The sequence below is a fragment of the Gambusia affinis genome, linkage group LG15 (assembly GCF_019740435.1).
Source record: "Gambusia affinis linkage group LG15, SWU_Gaff_1.0, whole genome shotgun sequence".
Lineage (NCBI taxonomy): Eukaryota > Metazoa > Chordata > Actinopteri > Cyprinodontiformes > Poeciliidae > Gambusia > Gambusia affinis.
In genome coordinates this window covers 11,797,288-11,815,584 of record NC_057882.1, presented here as the reverse complement: position 1 = coordinate 11,815,584, position 18,297 = coordinate 11,797,288, and the positions used below count along the sequence as shown (strand labels likewise).

Here is an 18,297-nt window from a genome sequence, read left to right as displayed (position 1 = left end):
GCTGTCAAGATGCTTATACTAATTTATGTTTCTAAGAATCACATTGAGAACCTTATGTTTAAGAAATGGGGGTCGGGAGACAATTTTGTGAATGGTTTCATAAACATCTCGTCTAAAGCGCGACTCCATTAAACGGAGTGACAAAATATGGTCTCAGATGTTGGGCGAAGTGAGATCTTAATAGTTTCTCCGATGGGGCAAAGACACTAGATCATACAATACTACAGTTGTTTTTCTCTATGGGAATTTTTTGTAGTATTTATTTTTAATCTTTTATTTGCTATAAAACATGCAGATCAGCTTGTGTCTACTGAGGGTGCATCAGTTAAAACTGCATTGACTTTTGTCAATAACGCCAGGACAGCAGTACGAAGGTAAACCTTTAGACTGAGTAAGAAAGAATCAAGTTTACTGATTGCTGTCTTAAATCTAAACCTCAGCCAGACCGAATTACTGTTGCGTGAGACAGCTTAAGACAGCTGTGCATTTAAAAAAAGAACTTCAGCCAACCTCAATGAACCAACCAAAACCAACCACATCATGTTGACTAGTCTGAAACTGCCAGTGAATGTAACTCACTGAAGGTTACAAACCATTGAGTTCAAAGTACCTCAGCTACTTTAATCTACAGTTATAGAGTGAAATAAGTTATTTTGTATATATTCATATATATATTTGTGTCAAATTGGCTAGCCATGTTTTCTGTCATTTTCCTTTTCCTACTGTATGTGTGTTACCAAGACACATACATACATACATGGTGTAGAATTACATGATTAGTAGGCAGTGTGTACTTCTAAAATGAAAGTAAACACTAGATGGTGCTGCGGACCAATGACAGTAGATATCATGCTTAGCTATAAATTTGCACATCTGAATCATAAGTCAGAAATAATGCTTATTTATGTCTTGTGTCATAAAATAATAATAAAAAAAACCCCATTAGTTTTTAATTAATTCTTTGAGTCAGTTTGCAACAACCTGTTTGTGAATTGGCTTGTTTTAACGTTTTGATAGGACATTGGTTCAATGCATTGCACCAACACAATGATAGATTAAAGTTTGATGTAGTTTTAAATCACATAAAATATTTATTATTCCTCCAACCTTAAGGGTGACTGATAAACATAAATACATTTTTAGGCTTCGTTGTAGCACTCGGCACATAGAGAGCTTTTGTTTTACCTCTATTTATTAATATTTTTTTTTATACTTCAAATATAAAGATTTCAACATCCACATTTTTTAGCTTCAGAAAAAGTCTCAAAGTGAAAATTATATTTCATTTACTACCATTTGAAACATCTTTAAATTGTTTTGCAATCATGGTTATTGGTTTTGCTGAGTAATAACTCACTTGCAAGTAATGAATTAAACTGGCAGTTAAAAACTCTTCACCTCAACATAATTATAAAGATTCAGCTTGTTGATGTGACGGTTTCATGAAAAAAGGTAATTCTTTATGTAAATATTAACATTTAAATTTTTAAAGTGAGAGCATAAACTGACTTAAACAACTGGGGACATACTGGAATCTGAAAATTATCCTCTGACTCCCTCTGGTCTGTATTTGGAAGGTGAAATACTAATTAGAAAAAAAATTGTAAAGGCATCAAAACTGAAAACTCTCTTATATTTTTATGCATAAAACATAAACAAATTGTTCTTTGATACAATTTGTTTTGTGTTTACTACTAATTAGATAAAGGTTAGTACATTCTTAGGGGACCTCTTATACAATAATTTTTTATCACTACATCTTTAAATCTTCCCTTTGTGTTTAATGTTATTTAAATTTTATTGTGGAATTAAAACAAAATGTAAACAAATATCTGGTTGGTGATACAGTCCTTAGAAAAAACATCATAATTGTTTGATCTGACAGAAAAAGTCAGCAAGATCAGGCTGCACCTTTTTCAGGAAGTGAAGTATCTCTGGCATTTTAATAAATTTTTTATTGTTATATAGCCATAGTACATTGTACATTAAAACTGAACATTACCAATGTTTTATTTTAGTGTGTTTGGTCATAATATTACCCAAGAAATAATTAGAAATAAAGCTTAGGAATACTTTCTGTCAAAGCAAAGCTCTGGCTTTTTCACTAATCTTTTGTTTAGTAGAACAAAAATTCAAATTGCATATGGACAACAGCAAGTTTAGCTCAGATGGCTTAATAATAGAACTATTACTGTGTGAAAGGTGACTCTGACATAATGTGACCCTTGTTCCTACTTTAAACATATTCATCCATGCTACTGTAAAATTTTTGACAGAATTTAAAAGAAGGTTAATGTTTGACATGTGTACAAAGTTATAGAATCTACTCATTTAGCTGGACTTTCTTATATTAGTTTTACCACTTGGCACGATGAAACTGATTTACTGTATAGAATAATACAATTGCACCATATTGCATTTTTGTCATAAAGTAAATTGATCTGAAGTGAATATTTGACCGGTTTCCAAAGTAGCTTGAGATTACTTGTGTTGTAATTTGGCACTACATCAATAAACTGAATGGAAGCAAAACATTGATATGAGATTAGAAAAGTGGAATATTTTGGATTCAGTCCCAACTATGGATAAACCCATGTGAGGGGAATAGATCAAGATCGGATGTTGTTTTTTATAATCAACAATTTTAGCTGACTGCTCTGAAAAAGTTTCACAAAATACACTGTCACTTATATATTTACAGCGTTTGGAATTAAAATGTTCTCTTAGCCTCTCAATGCTAGGGGCAGCAGCTATCGCGAGTTATTGACATCTCTCCCAATTGTGAACAGACTCCAGTTTGTAAAATGCCAGTTATTACTACTCATGCACATGGCCAGAAACGCCATCTCTAAATGGATAAAACTGAACTCGGTGATTGTAGAGGAGCTCTTCAGAATCCATTAGGCCTTCTCTCTAAGTGAAGGAGTAACTTTCAATATTGCGAAATACTTTTGCTTTGACTTACTCGAACACAAGTCAGTCGTCTAGATTTATTCATGTAAGAACTGTCAGGGCCTGTTTGAGGCCCACATTAGCCTAAGGAGGACTTTGATTTATGCTTTCGAAAACCTTCATGTTGATTTTACTCTGTCTTCAAATGTCATCAGTATATAAGCAGTCTTGAGTTTTGGTGGGAGTTTTGGCTTTTGGACAGTTATTGTGTTGAATTGTTTTGAAATTCCTTTATCACCTACACATTCATTCTTGCCAAACATTTCGAGAAAACATTCAACAGACATTTCTCATTCAATTGTAACTGAATTGTGTAATCTAATCTTATCGTGACAGGGAAAGATTACTAACTCGGATGGCGCTGCTAGAAGTTAAACTGCTCTGCAAAAGATGCACGTGAAAAAAAAAAGTTTCGTTATATTGCATTTAAAGCTGTTCAAAAGCAACATTTTGAGAAAGAGGAGTTTGTGAGTCCTTCTCTTTTATGTCTTTGAGCTGTTTGGGAGCGAGGGAGCGGAGGCACAGGGAGGAGGGGGTAGGTGGAGTAAGGTTGGAGTCCCACACAAGGGGAATCACTGGCAAAGGAGCCGTTTCATACAGTTCTCCTTTGAGCTCTCTGTGTGCCTCTGTAATATCTGTCAGTCTGCGTGCACCTGTGTGTTTTAGCACTCACTGGTTTCTCTCACTCCTACAGGTTGTTTATCTGTGTTGTTACCTTAGTAGCCCGTGCAACAGGCAGTGGAAGGGAGACAGAAATTGACCTGGTACACTTACAATAACAAAAGTCAGAGCAGAGGAATTGTGTTTGGAGAGGTTTTTTTTTTTTTTTTTCTCCCCTCCATCTTGAGACTCAACAAATCCGAGGAACAAACTTGCCTTGTTGGAGCAGAGGACTGACAACAGACAGAGTTGTGAGAAGAAAAGGGTGAGTTACTCACAAACAGCTGAAGTTACTTTGACTTGTTGGGCTTCAACCTAAATACACAGAAATGTTTTGCTAGCTTGTAGATCCTTCCTTGTAGAGTGGTTAACTGCATCAGAAGTGAAGTTCTGATGCAGTTTTCTTCTACGCATGTTGTTTTTATTCCTGCGTCTGTGTGTGCGTGTACACATGCATGTGTATTGTGTTTTTATGAAGTGTTGCCTGCTCTGTGCTTGATCTTTGGAGTAGACTCAGCTGCTCTGTGTCTCTCCGGGTAAGTCTTGTTGTGCCGTGATCATTTGTACAGACATTTCACATGTCCAGAAATAAACACACTTACTGGAACACACGTATTGCCACACAGGAAACGAAAGAAGACGGTATAACGTCTTTCCTTTAGATCAGACACTAGATCAGGGCTGGTTAGTAGTTGACTTCAAATAATTTAATTTAGTCCTGAAAATATGTATATTTCTACACGTTGTTTAAATTAAATTGTCTCTCGGTTCTTAAAAGTTTCGCCTCACATGGTGTTCATTGTAACAACTTGTTGCTATGTAAAGTTGTGAGTGATGATGACGGGTGAACTTAAGTGCAAGCTGAGCTTCAGTGGCTGATATGTGATGAAGATAAAATATAGTTTAGTAAAACTAAAGAACCGGTGTGGTAGATAGTCAATGATTCAGAAAACCAATAATAAACATTAGCATGGCTGGACATGACGAGAAACGCAAGAAAACACCTGAATCTTACAAACATCAGAAAACGTGAATGTATACAAGCTTTGAGGTAATGAATAACCACATGCAGGTGTGGCCGTTGGTAAAGTGAAACCTGGACCAGAAGCCCAACGGACAATTTATTTGCAATTGTGCAGTGGTTGATTCATTCAGAGATAGTTTGAGGTATTAGTTTAAATAACTTCCTGAAAAGTTGTTTTCCTTACATAATGTTAACCACTGTTTACCAACAATGCCAGGAGCTTAATTGGATGTTTGCAGATAAGTCATTTATTAACCAATGTATCAACAGTAAACAAAGAAGGCATCCTTATGTTTTTTTTAAATTTCTGATATTTCTTAAGCAAATGTTGATAAGAACATGTTTTTTTTCTATTAAAGGAAACCCACAAAAAGCAAAAGAGTAACCAGGAAAACTAAATCAAACTTCTGATGTTAGATGAAATTTAAAAAAGCAATATTAATCCATAAATGTCTTTGAAAGCATGAGCTACATGTTTTGTTTCTACCCTGTATTATTTGGTAGGTTTAAAAATTGAATGAACGAATCATACTTTCTTCCAAATACATTTTTCCCGGTTTTTCTTGCAGTGTGACTTGCTAATTCCAATTTTTCATTAATTATTTTTCTTTATTGGTATAAATGTGCTATCATTTCAGTAACAGGAGCAATAGAATTGGATTAAGCAGACACTGAAGGAATTGTATATGCATCCCCATTTTCCTGAAATTAATCTTTCTTTTTTTTTTTTTCATTGAGCTAGAAAAAATTAACATGCGGTTGGTTGATATCTTTACAGTCCAAAAGTGGTGGGGAGTATCTAGTTTTAGTTTTTAAATTATGGGAATCGGGGTCTTGCCTGCACTTAGGGATTGGTTCATTTTGACTCCCACCCAAAACCAACCTAGAAATATTTTTTGATTATGTCTGGCTGATTGATTGATTGATTTAATGCATTTAAAATAAAAATTGATATAGATATTTTACATTCATTCTTAAATATAGAAAAAATATATGAAAATTTTTCAACATATTTCTAAAATGATTACTTTATATTAGTTTATTGTATTTGGTAACTATTTGGTGTAACTTTTGCTTGAAGGAGTTTAAATTTAAATATCTTTGTTTTATATTTCAAAAGGACAGTTTTATTGTATTTAATTTTTTGTAACTTCAGAAGTTTGAGAATAAAAACAACCAAATAGAAACACAATTCTAACATAATTCTTGATGTACTTGTATATACAAATAAACTCTTTATGCGCAACATGGGTATATATTTGTTGTAAATAAACAACAATTAAAAATTAATACAAAAATCTTAAGCTAACAGCAGGCATTTCTAAATTAGTGTGTGGGGTTAAATAAATAAAAGTTGAACATAATCACTTATGGATGCATGTTTTATTTCAGTAAGAAATTTAATGAAGATTTTTCAGTTATTTCTTATATTTGTGTTTGAGTACATTTTAACATTGAGATGACATTTTTGCAATTAACAACTCCTGCTGTGAAGGGTTTCACATTAGCCTTTCAAAGTTTTACAGTGCACACCATCAGATAGGTCATTTCCAAAAAGTAGATAATACACTGTTGTTGATGATAATAAGGCTGAATGAATTCTGGATCTGGTTTAACAAAGACTATAACACTAAGCACACTGAGAGCTTAACTTGTTCTTTTCTGTCGTGAGTTATTCCGTGTTAAAATGTACATGCTGTTCCAGGATATCCTACAGGAAAACTGATAAAAATAGCTTCTCTACTCTTATTTCTTTCTCAGGTTTCGCCCGGAGGCACTCTTCTGAGAAATACTGATATAATAGGTCTCACATTTCTGTATTCTACAAACAAATCAAATCTGCTTTAAGTTGTACATTTGTTTGAGATTAAAAAGATTTAATGAGTTGTTTAGGAAAAGCAGAGTGAACACCAAAGACAATAAGTTATTGATAAATGTATAAAAAGATTGTGGTGGTTGTTGGGACAAGAACAGCATGTTTCTGTCTATGCGTGTTTCACATTCTTAGCTGCTGACCTCTATGGAAAATAACAACAGCCGGTCTTGAAGGTCACACTGCCATAGCCAGTGGCTGAGACGGATTTTTTTTTTCTGGTGTCATGCTTGATGTTTGCAAACTCATTGATTTGCTTAGTGTCTATGGAGCAGGTTCTTTTTGGGGGCTTTTTCAGAATTATTTGACTATTCATGAATCCATTCATTATAAAATCTTTATCTCATACATTTGACAGAACTTTATTTCTTTATCGAGGACAAGTATGAAGTTAAGTATTAGCTCCAGGTGACAGGGTATGATAGAAAACCTGTTTTTTTTGTTGGCATGAATAGACAGTCTCAATGTCCCAATGGCGCGATTACACACCATTTCACTAAACGGTTTAGAGTAATCCCTAAACAAACCAGAAGGGCTTTAGAGGCAGTGAAAACTTCTGCTTGGCTCATTGTACACAAAGTAAAACATCTATTAACAAAAATAAACATGTTCTTTTTAAAAAAGTAACCATGACATGAAGTGTAGTCCAAATGCTAAGACCTCTTTATGCACTTGGCTTTCTGTATGCATTTTTAAAGCGTATATTTGTACAGAGAACAGCTGGTGGACCGCCAGAAGCGAAATGTTCTCCACAGTAAGACTGCTTACATCATAGCTGGAAATATTTGAAAGTTAATAGTTCTGTTTGTTTGGAGGAACATTTGCACTTGTAGAACCTTGTAAAACTATTCATACCTCTTGAACTTTCAGGTTATCCCATAACAACTTCAAACTTCAGACAGTTTATTTGGATTTCATGTAATTTACCAAATTAATTGTGAAGTGTAAAAAAAATAAGAGCTATTTTTGTTACAAATACTAATAAAAAAAAGTTGATTTGTTTTGGGTTTGTCTAACATCCTGGCACAACTAAACTGAAAGCTTTCCCATTTTTCTTTGCAAATCAAATTAAGCGAATATTTGCATTAGATATAGAGCTTAACTAAACAGTTTAGTTACATTCAGTCAGACGCTAGGAAATGTCGGTTTGGACTTTAAATGGGCCGCTCACGTGAAAATGCTTTAATCTTAACCAGTGGTTCTTTTTATAACACCTTTTTAAATATCAAGATTTATGAGTGACTTTGACTTTTTCACTTTGTTCTAACTTAAAAAAGAAAGTAATGAAAAACAATATATTTTCCTTTAGCATCTTGTTCACAGATTAGGCCTAATTATGCAATTTATTGTTTGTAGTTTGGAAACTGAAAGTGTAAACTTTCTTAATACTCCCTGACCTCCGAATCTAACATGGAGGCTTTGAGTATAAACTGCGACAATATGAGTAAAAAAAGCATTTATTTGCACTTTCAAACATTTTTACCTCATGAAACCTTTCAAGCACTCTTCTATCAGCAATCTCTTTTAGTGAACATGTTGCTTCAATTATTGAAAGTACAAAATCACAGAAATGCAGGTATTCGTAATAATTATCACAGACCCCGAGCAGTTATTTAGAAAATCCCTCTGGGTTTTGAACTTAGAGTTGGCATATTTTTACAGTTGGTTTCTTGTCATTCTCAGATCTTTTAGTAGAATTACAATTTTCTTCAGAGGACCACTAAGCTCAGCCCCAGGACTACCAGTGGTCCTTGTACCACATTTTGAGAACTCTGGATTTAAAGTTTTCCATTGTAGCTTAGGCTGCATCTCCAGGTTTGTCGTCCTGCTGTCCACCTTGTGTAATCTTCAAGGGACCAACAGGTGCAAAATTGACTTTAAAATCTCTGGAAATAGATACTCATAGAAATGTTTACTGAGGATGTAAGATATATGTGTATCAACATCGGTATCGGACGATGTTAGTTATTTTTTAACGTATCTGTATCGATCCGACAAGTAAAACACGATCGATATGAACTGCTGATGTTATTTCCTTCTTGTTGTTTTTTGTGTGTTTCAGTCATGTGACCGTGATGCAGCACAGGATTATGGGGCAGTGAACTTGGAGCAGAGAAGCTGTGTTACATAGGGTTGAAAGTGCAGGAAAATTTTCATATTGGTGCATCCCTAACAATTATTTTTTTGTAGTCCAAAATTAAGAACAGAAAAATGTGTATGCATTAGTCTTTAGGTTTTGTCTTTATCCTCTTCAGCCACTTTAATAAATAAACTCTCACTTTAAGCCATATTTTTAGTTTTTGTGTCCAGGTAGCCTACCTTTGCCAGTGATGTAGACGGTGCACTCTGTTGCCCATTTGTTGCAACCACTACGGTATGAAGGAAATTTATTTTCCAGTTTGTCCGTAAAGGTACACTTATGCTTTGTAAACATCAGCTTTAGCACAGTCCTACTGGCTGTTGGTCAATGAAGGGATGAGAACCATCTACTAGGCAGCAGCTCAGAGAGGACGTCAAAGAAAGATTGTCGTATTTCACACATCACACCTGTCAGTTTAAGTTTGTCTTTTGGTCCCCTGATAAATGATAAAAAACCAGACATTTTCATCCATCAATGAAATCCCCCGGATGTGAAAAGTGGATATGACCGGTGGGGAAAGAGGACGTTTGGTCACCTTATCTTATCTGACCAGAGCATCTTCTCCCACATGTTTATTGGGTTTCCTACCTGGCCTATGGCTTCCTCTGGGTTTCTTTCAACATCAACTTTCTACATAATATTTCATAAAAGCAGGACAGAAGCAAAACAGTTTCTGTTGTGTGTGAACAATAGTTATCCTATCTAGCTGACCTGTATTCCATGGGTCTTTTGGCTGCTCCTCTCATTCTTGTCTAGCCTGTTAACTTAGGTGGACAACCATGTCTTGTTAGATCTGCTTATTTGTTTTTTTTCTTTTTTGTTTTTAGATGATAGCTTCAACTTGGACATTCTTTGTGAGATGTTAACTTATATTTGTTTGCTTTGTATAACTGCAAAAAACTATCTTAAATCTCTCAAATATTCCTTCACAAACAAGTTATTTGGAAAAGTAGTTGCTTTATATTTAGGAACGCTGCAGTTTTGAACCAGAATTTGTGGTCACCTATAGATTTATCTACTGATAAATGAGTAAGAGTAGTACTTTTATCAGGCAAATGACTAGTTTTAACCCCGTTCTCCTATTTCCTCTTAGGACAGCCCCTCGTAAAAGGAACAACTCTAATAAACTAATTCCTGTTATGCCTGCCAAACCGCACGCTTGCCGTCGGCTATAAAATATGAGCCTCCGCTTCCTCTTTTCACTGCTGACATTGCCCTTTTGACCTCTTCTCATACCTTTTTTTCTGTCTCCATTGTCTTCTGCTTTTTTTTTTAAATCTTTTTATGTCTCTTATTGTTAGACTTATTTTGGCATTTGTCAAGTTTTAAGGTTTTTGTGTTTTGTAATTCTCAGTCAATTATTAGTTAGTGGCAGTCATAGTTAATGTAGTTGGACAAGTATATCGCTTGTTTAAAACTGCTGTTAAAGGTGAAAGCATTATTAGTTTTTACCTAGCGAAAAGAAAGCGATCTACCTCAGCAGATATAGAGTCTTTATAAAACTAGGATAGCCTATTTTGTTGGTGTGTTATTCAGCTATCTTGGACAGATTTTTTTTTTCTCACATTGTGTTTTTCACCTTAAAGGTTTTTTTTATAGCATGTTTTTATAGTTACTTGCTAAGTTTCTTTCTTATAAAAGTTTGCAAAGTTTCTTATAAACAACATCTATGTATGAGGTAAAAATAGAGTGGATGATATGGCTGAAAAACTCATCCTGATATATATCTGTCAACATACTATTATTGATTAGTTTTTTTGTTTTAAGTATCGAAAATACTGCCAAACTGGTGACGTAACCTTTTGTTCTTTATCCTCAATTTCCTCTTAAGCTGTTGCGCTGGGTTTCTCTGTACTGTTCTTGTTTGTTTTTACCGAGTTATGGGGCACAGTGTCGAGGTGGCCAGGTGTATTGTGGGTATTCTGTGGACGCTTGACATTTCACAGTTGAGCGTACCGATTTCCTACATTTCTCATGACAAATGTCTTCATTTTCCACAATCCGAATGGATAGCAGGAAGTCTGATGAATGAGATGGCCAGCCATTGTACAGCGGTCAGTGCTGCACATGGAGTGGCAGTCACTCCTTGCAGCTGGTTGTACTTATTCCCAACATTGTGAGCTTGGTGTTGCATTCTGCATCACCAAATACACATACGTATAAGTTTACCTATTTTGGGACAAGTCTAGTGGACATCCACATAGAGAGTTCGCAGGGTTCTCTGAAGAGTGAAGGCAATATGAAACTGCTACTGTGCTTGTTACTCAGCAGGTTGTTCCTAGAGTGAGTTACTTGATCCCATCAACCTTGCTTAGAGGCTGTGAGAGGTTGAGCAGCCAAAGCGTTTCTTCTGCAGACATCCCCCAGAATGCCGTGCGGTTCTGGATCGGCGTTCATTGAACTCATTACTCGATAGCTATTATTATTGGGTATAAATGAGCTGGAAAAAGCATTATCGTCTTTCTCCTTGTGGCCCTCTAAATAACTGTTGGAGAGACATTTCTTATGAGTCCAGGTTTCCCATGGAGGTTTTGAATACTCCATGAGCTCATGGAGCCTGGTCGTTCTCTGACCATCCTCTGGGGTTCGCCTGAACCTGTTTGATTGACAGGAAGCTTTAGTGTCACCTGTCCCCCATTTTTACAGATGTGCGGCCTGGTTTATAGGTCGAAGTAAACTCAGACAAGGTGAGTGCTGGTATTTAAAAAAAAAAGAAGGCACATGCTAGCCTACTATGGTGTCTACGTGAGATATTAGCTTCTCATACGAGTATACTTCTTGGTATGCGATCTGCAGTTGTTGATATTATACTGCACACACATTAGTTCCCTGTCATACATACAAAGCAGGAAAAAAATAAAGTCAGCTCGTTTTCTAAAGATTGCATACATTATCTTGATCAATTTACCTGTGCTTATTTCATTTTAAAGGGAAAAAGTCTGTGCCTAATGTACAAACTTCCTGTTTGTGGAACCTCACTGTGTCTTTGCTGTTAACCTGCTGGCTGCTTCTAAGAAATCTGGCTCTTGACCAGAGAACAGACCCAAAATAAACAACATACTGTGAGGGGATTAAGGGTATTGGAGAGCTTCTAGAATTACAGCCCTCAGAACATATCCAGATGTTGCTTTCCTGTTTCTGCTCAGGTAACACACAGGACAGAGTTGTGGTTTGAATCCAGAGCAATGAAAGCAGTTCATGTTGAGCATCCCCGTTCATATATTTATATTAGGACTTTAGCCAGAAGGATTAGCATTCTAGAAAAGCAGAACTCTGCAACGTTCCAAAGGCTCTTTGCCACCAATTGATTGTATAATTTACAACAGGACATAGATGGAAAAAAGCCCTTGAATTTAAATACTGAGGTGGAGAAAGAAGTTAAAAACATAGTATTTGACCAGTTGAGGTGTAAAGGAAAGAGAACATTCTAGTACAACAAAAAAAAAGATGACTTTGACACTAGACATTTCTCTTGTGGTTTGATGATAGATGTACATTAGGCCCATATTGAGATCTATACCAATCAGAAAAAGTGAAGAGCTGGACCCCTCTTTGATTGGCTGTGGTCCAGTCATTCATGTGTGCTGTAGTGAGACAGAGAGATAAGTAAGCTAGGCTAGCTTAGATGAGAAGAGAATATAGAAAATTTAACCTATCTGAAAATCATTACCTATCTGACAGAATCATCAGCCGACAAGGTCATTGTTGGGTTGTGTTATGGTTGTGTTATGATGTTATAATTGTGTGAACAAACAACAAGTTGTTTGTTCACACAACAGGTGCCAGAAAACGCCCAAAACATCTTCTGGCACCTGCTACACTCTGACTCTTCTCCTCCTTGTGTGACCATGTGGCCTGATGTCTGTGTTCACAACAAGGTGTATGTAAATGCACGACTTTAAACAATTGGATCTGATTTTACCCAATCGCTAACATTTAGCCGTGACATGAAACTACACTATGAAGCTCACAGGAAATTGCTTGCGTTGCAAACAACCATTCCCTTCTGCAAAGTAAGAAGTGCCAAGTTAGATAGATCTACAACATCTTTGCCAGCAATATACCGTTTTAAACATTGTTCTTGCTACAACCTTTAACTTTAAGTCAATATTTGGAAGCATGACCAACATGGGCTGAATAGCTTTATTCACTTACTTGCTGCCATTGCCAAACTACGACCATAGACAGATTACAATTCAAAAATCAAAAATGGTGAAGAAAATTGACGCCTTCGTTTACAAATCCTTCTGTTAAGTGAATCTCCCTGGTTAAATTCATCCTGAGTTCATTGGGACAAATCCCATATAGTGAAGGAAAATGAGAATTGAGTGAAATTACTTAGGAACGTATTGCTCTACTTAGATCGTAAGAAGTTTAGCCCTTAAAACATTTGCACTAATAATTTAGATTTTTTAAATTATTATTTTATAATTTAAAATTTGGGTGCACTTCAGCTTTTTACTGGTGCACCTTGACCTGCCACAATAACAAATTTCACCGGGCGATAAATGGTCCCAGAAGTTATTGCAATAAATGATCATATTTTTGAGATCATTTTCAATATAATATTAATAGCATTGGTGGTGTGAAATTCAATTGAACTGAGTGAGTGGCAAGGAAGATTCTGGGGTGAGTGCACTCTTAATCAGGATAGTGGGCCAGAGAAATGCACGTTGGAACCATTTTCCTATTATTATCAAAACTTCTTCTCTCTCTTGAAGCTCTAACCATATGAATTGTAATTCATATGGTTGAAACTCAGAAGAAGCTGATAATTCCTCTCAACTTCAGAATCACACATCTTGTCTTATGCATGTTCCTCTTTAACTCACTTCACAGGTTTTCAATACATTTCAACATGGGGATTCAGTTGGGAGTTATGTTTGGTGAACAATTAGCCAATTTGGCCACAGGTTTTGGATTATTAACTTGCTAAAAAAATAAAATGAAATAGGCCATTTTCAGTATCTTGGTAGAGCCATCAGTTTATTGTTTCCGTTATCTAGATCGCCACGTTTTTATTTAGTCTCCAAAATTTAATATTTTTAATCAGTGTTTTTCAAAGTGGGGATTGTGGCCCTCATAGGGAAGATGAGGGGAAAAAAAAGAAAATTGATTCAAATAAACTTCTGTAAATCTGTTATTTAGTTATTATTCTAAAATATAACTTAAAATTAATTATTGAAATGTTATTTGGCATTCTTATCTTTCTGATTGATTAATAAATTCATCAAGCTGCTTTGCTCCTCATGCTAGCATAACAACCATGAATTGATGCATTTTTTACATGAAAAAGAGTGGCCTGTCGAGGAGGACATTCCTGCAAAAAAAACCTAACAACTCATAGCCAACCAAAATCAAAACGCATCAACCAACATTTCTGCTAAATCAATGTAATAGTGAATAGTAAATGAAATAGATTTTATTTTCCAAAAAGGAAATTTTTAATCCTATGCACTGTTTGATCCTACGACAGTTCATCGGATTAAATGTTTTGCTGCATTATGAGTTTGCACAACTCATAATGCAGCAGCCCAGAAGCTGATTCTATTTGTGGGCCCCGTTTTCATAGAGTTCATTTTACCAGGCACTTTTTGTGAGGTCCCTGTGACCTCTTATAAGAGAAAAAGCCCACAGATTTCCCACCAATCGTATCAGTGGATATGAAGTTCTCTTTCACATATTCAGCATAAAAAGCTCAGTTTTATTCTCATCTGATCACAGTAAAGGGTTCAGGTGAAAGTTTCAGTGAACTTAGGATTGTGTTTTCACAACTTAACTACATTTATGAACTGGTTAATAAAAATGACTATTACATTTAGTTTTGGTGTTAAGACTTTGATCGAGAGTTTACATTAAAGTCCCTAATCTGAGAGAGAAAACGTCAAACTAGCAATGTCATTTTTTTGTAATATTTATAACATGATGCAAATAGATTTTGTTAAATAAAACATGAATGTTCAATGCAAGTGTTCAAATTTGTCTTGAGGGATTCTCGCGCTCTCTCTTAAGATTTAGACAAACTACTAAAACTCTAGTTTTGTGATGATTGAATGTTTTCTAGAGTTTGTTTTATCTGAAATACAGTCAGTGTGAAGTTGGTCTTGGCTGTATGGAGCCATTTGTCACCAGCATAGCTTTGAAAAATAATGTAATGTCATGAAAATTACCAACATCACTCAGCGTTTGTAAATGTTATGGCTGGGCAGTAATGCCTGCATTTACCTGTGTTAGTGTTGCTAGATTTATGTAAACAGATCCGAATACGAACCCACAATCCTGCATGTGAACTCTTCATTCTAACTTGAATAAGGTTTTCAGGAGTGAGTGTGAATGCACACTCACTCCTTTGTCTCCTCCTTTGTCAACTCCTCCTCACTCCTCCTTTGTTTGTCTTGTGTGTCTTTGGTCCTTTCATAAATAAAGCACTTTCAAGTAGTGCTTTTTTTTCTAGGTGTGATTCTTTTAAGATGTGAGGCAGCATGTGGTGGTTCGGAGTTAACTCGCTGCTATTACATTTCTGAGCCATAAAGGGAAAGATTCATAGAGCTGAGTTGGTATTTTATGATAAACTCAAAAGTTTAAATTGTATTTAGATTATAAGTGGCAATATTTAGTCTTAAATATTTGAAGTGGTTTACCAAAGAAACATTTAAATGAACCAGAAGTGTTTATATCAATGTTTTTATTACACTGATATTTTCTCTTCTTGATGTTTTGCTCTTTGTAAAGTAACCCTTTGATTCTAACAAGCTATTAGCTGACTAATTAGATGAGCTGTTGGCACACTCAGCTAATCTGTAGCCTAAACAGGAGAAAACTGAGGAATTTACCAAGAGCTCGCAGAAACAGACAACAATGGGCACTCTGCTTATACAGACAAACCCTGATGCTCTGAAACCTTTTCTGGCATGTTCTTAAAGGGACTGTAAATTGTAGCAACAATATGAAGGACAGGTGGCTGCACAGTGGTGCAGTTGGTAGAGCTGTTGCCTTGCAGCAAGAAGGTCCTGGGTTCGATTCCCGGTCTGGGGTCTTTCTGCATGGAGTTTGCATGTTCTCCCTATGCATGCGTGGGTTCTCTCCGGGTTCTCCGGCTTCCTCCCACAGTCCACAAACATGACTGTCAGGTTAATTGGGCTCTCTAAATTCTCCCTAGGTGTGAGTGTGTGTGTGTGAATGGTTGTTTGTTCTTTCTGTTTTCTGTGTTGTCCTGCGACAGACTGGCAACCTGTCCAGGGTGAACCGCCTCTCGCCCGGAACATTAGCTGGAGATAGAAACCAGCAACCCTCCTGACCCCATTAGGGACAAAGGGTGTATAGAAAATGGATGGATGGATGGATGGATATGAAGGACAATTTGTGTTAGGAAACAACTTTTTTAGAATCACGCTTTACCTTATTTCACTTGTTGCACCCGTATCTGCAGGTGTTTTGTGCATATCAAGATCAGAGGAGAACTGTAAATGAGTGACCATAAAATGATAATTTTGATGGGGTGTATTTGTATAATTTTGCTTGTGAACGACAGAGGGATGCTCCCAGTATACCCAGTTATGCCATTCACCTGTTTCCAGTTGACCTGATCCCTGGTGAAATCTTCCAGACAAGTGTTATTGGAGCATTCAACATCGTTTTCAGTCGGTTCTTGAAACTTTTTTGGAACGTGTTGCAGGCATCGATTTAAAAATGAGTAAATATTTGCAAAAACACATTTGAACATATCTTAACTTTATATTCAAGATTTGAAAATTGTCATTGTTTTTATTGGTGTTTTACAACCTCATTGGAAATATGGTTGTATTCACCGTCATCTTATAAGAGCTGATTTATAATAAATAGTATGCTTGAATATTAAAGTTGAAATTAAATGATGAACTTTTAAAAAATTTTGACTTCAACTTTTTGGTGTCCTTACATCTCCTAAACTTTCTGAAGGTTGATATATGCTAAAAAAACCCCCAAAAACAACATAATTTAATAAACATTTCCAGTTAGTTTGGATTTCTGTTCATATTATAATTTATTTGGTTTCCCCTGTTTTATTCTCTGGAAACCTATGCCACTGAATTGTTTGTCTATAGTTCTTTTATTTCTCCATGCATCTTCACGTAATTTTTTTTAACATGTATTTTGTTCGCTTCATGACCTTTGGTCTTTCTATGTACATGTAAACATGCACAGATTGTTCCTAAAGAGCAGCGAATGCAACACAGAAGGGACGACCTCTCCGTGTGTTTCACAGAGCTTTGCTTTAAGGGCGAGCCTTGCTACTTGGTTAAACAAAAGGGCCTCCATGTCGGTCCTCTAGATAAACATACTTTCCCTGAGAAAACACGGACACAGTTACACTTTAACCTGCTTGAGGAGGCCTCAACCACATCCTCCTGGACAGTTTAGTTCAGACTGGGCTTTAGTTCAGACCCACAGTGGGAATCATGCGCTGCACGTGAAACCATGCTGGCCTATCAAACAATGGAGCCTTTGACAGCCATGCCCTCCCTCCCTGGTCCACAGTACAGTCAGAGCACTGTCTCTCGAGGGCTTGGATGTCACTCCCCATCTCTGTTGTGCTCCCCCGGAGCTGACCAGCTGGCTTCTAGGGTCTAGGAAAGCATCAGCACAGAAGAGCTACAGTCAACGTTCAGCACTGACTCGTTGAACCCGGCCCAAATATTCCCACCATAAATATCTTGACCAGCTCTGTGATTTCAGACGATCAATACCACAAAATATTCACAAAATAAAAATTAAGCGCAGTATAATATCACCAGTTTTAGATTAAGGAAATAACTTGCATATGGTGTAGGTTACAAAATCCTTCCCACGTTCTCAAACTTCCACCATTGTTTTGTGATTGTAGTACATTTTTATTTTAAAAATAAAAACAGACTTCAAGACTTTGGGTATGTCCAGTTTTGCCCCTTTCTTTTCCCAGTAGTTCTTTTTCAGTCAAATTGAAAACAAGTGACGCCTCCCAATTTGAAAAGGAAAAAAAAGGATTAAAAAAGGGGCGGGTTAATTTAGTTTGTTTGTTAGGATCCCCATTAGCCACTGCTGTGTCAATGGCATGTTGATGACATGCCACAAGGAAAAGAGAAAGAGATAGGTGTGGCTGACAAATTTAAACAGAAAAAGAAAAGAAATGTAGTGCAAGATGCAGCCAAATTTGTCAAATTAATCAATATTTTCCGTGGCCTAGAGGCCAAGGTCAGTGACGACACGAGACCAAGAAACACGACTACAGCAGGTCAGCAAGCACTTCCTACATGACTCTATCATCCCACCCCAGACGTACATTGTGGTTTTGGATGGGTTCAGGACACACAGATTAGTAAAGGAAGCCCATCAGCAATGTTACATCATTGGTGCATAAACCATTAATCTATTTACTCAATTAAATCGATCCATAGTCTGACCAGAAAAAGTACATATTTCTTTATAGCAAAAGAAAACATTACCTTCAAAGTTAAAAAGACAATATCTGAATATACAAACTATTCTTCAAGTAGTATTGGTCTGTTTTTTCATCCATATGCAGCTTTTTCAACCAGCTTCAGAAAAATACAATTAATGGCATCAATCCTCTTCCTATGTGTAGTCCTTTTTTACGTTGCTTTTTATACTGTATTTGTGCTACGTATTTCT

General features: G+C 36.2%; 1 protein-coding gene across 1 annotated transcript in view; it reads left to right on the top strand.

Moving 5' to 3' along the window:
- The first annotated feature begins 3,584 nt into the window (after positions 1-3,584).
- LOC122844835 (sorting nexin-19-like) overlaps positions 3,585-18,297 on the top strand; it is a 100,013-nt gene continuing 85,300 nt past the window's right edge. Inside the window, exon 1 of the mRNA XM_044140627.1 lies at positions 3,585-3,877. The gene's annotated coding sequence lies outside the window, so the exon portion shown is untranslated. The remainder of the gene's footprint in view (positions 3,878-18,297) is intronic.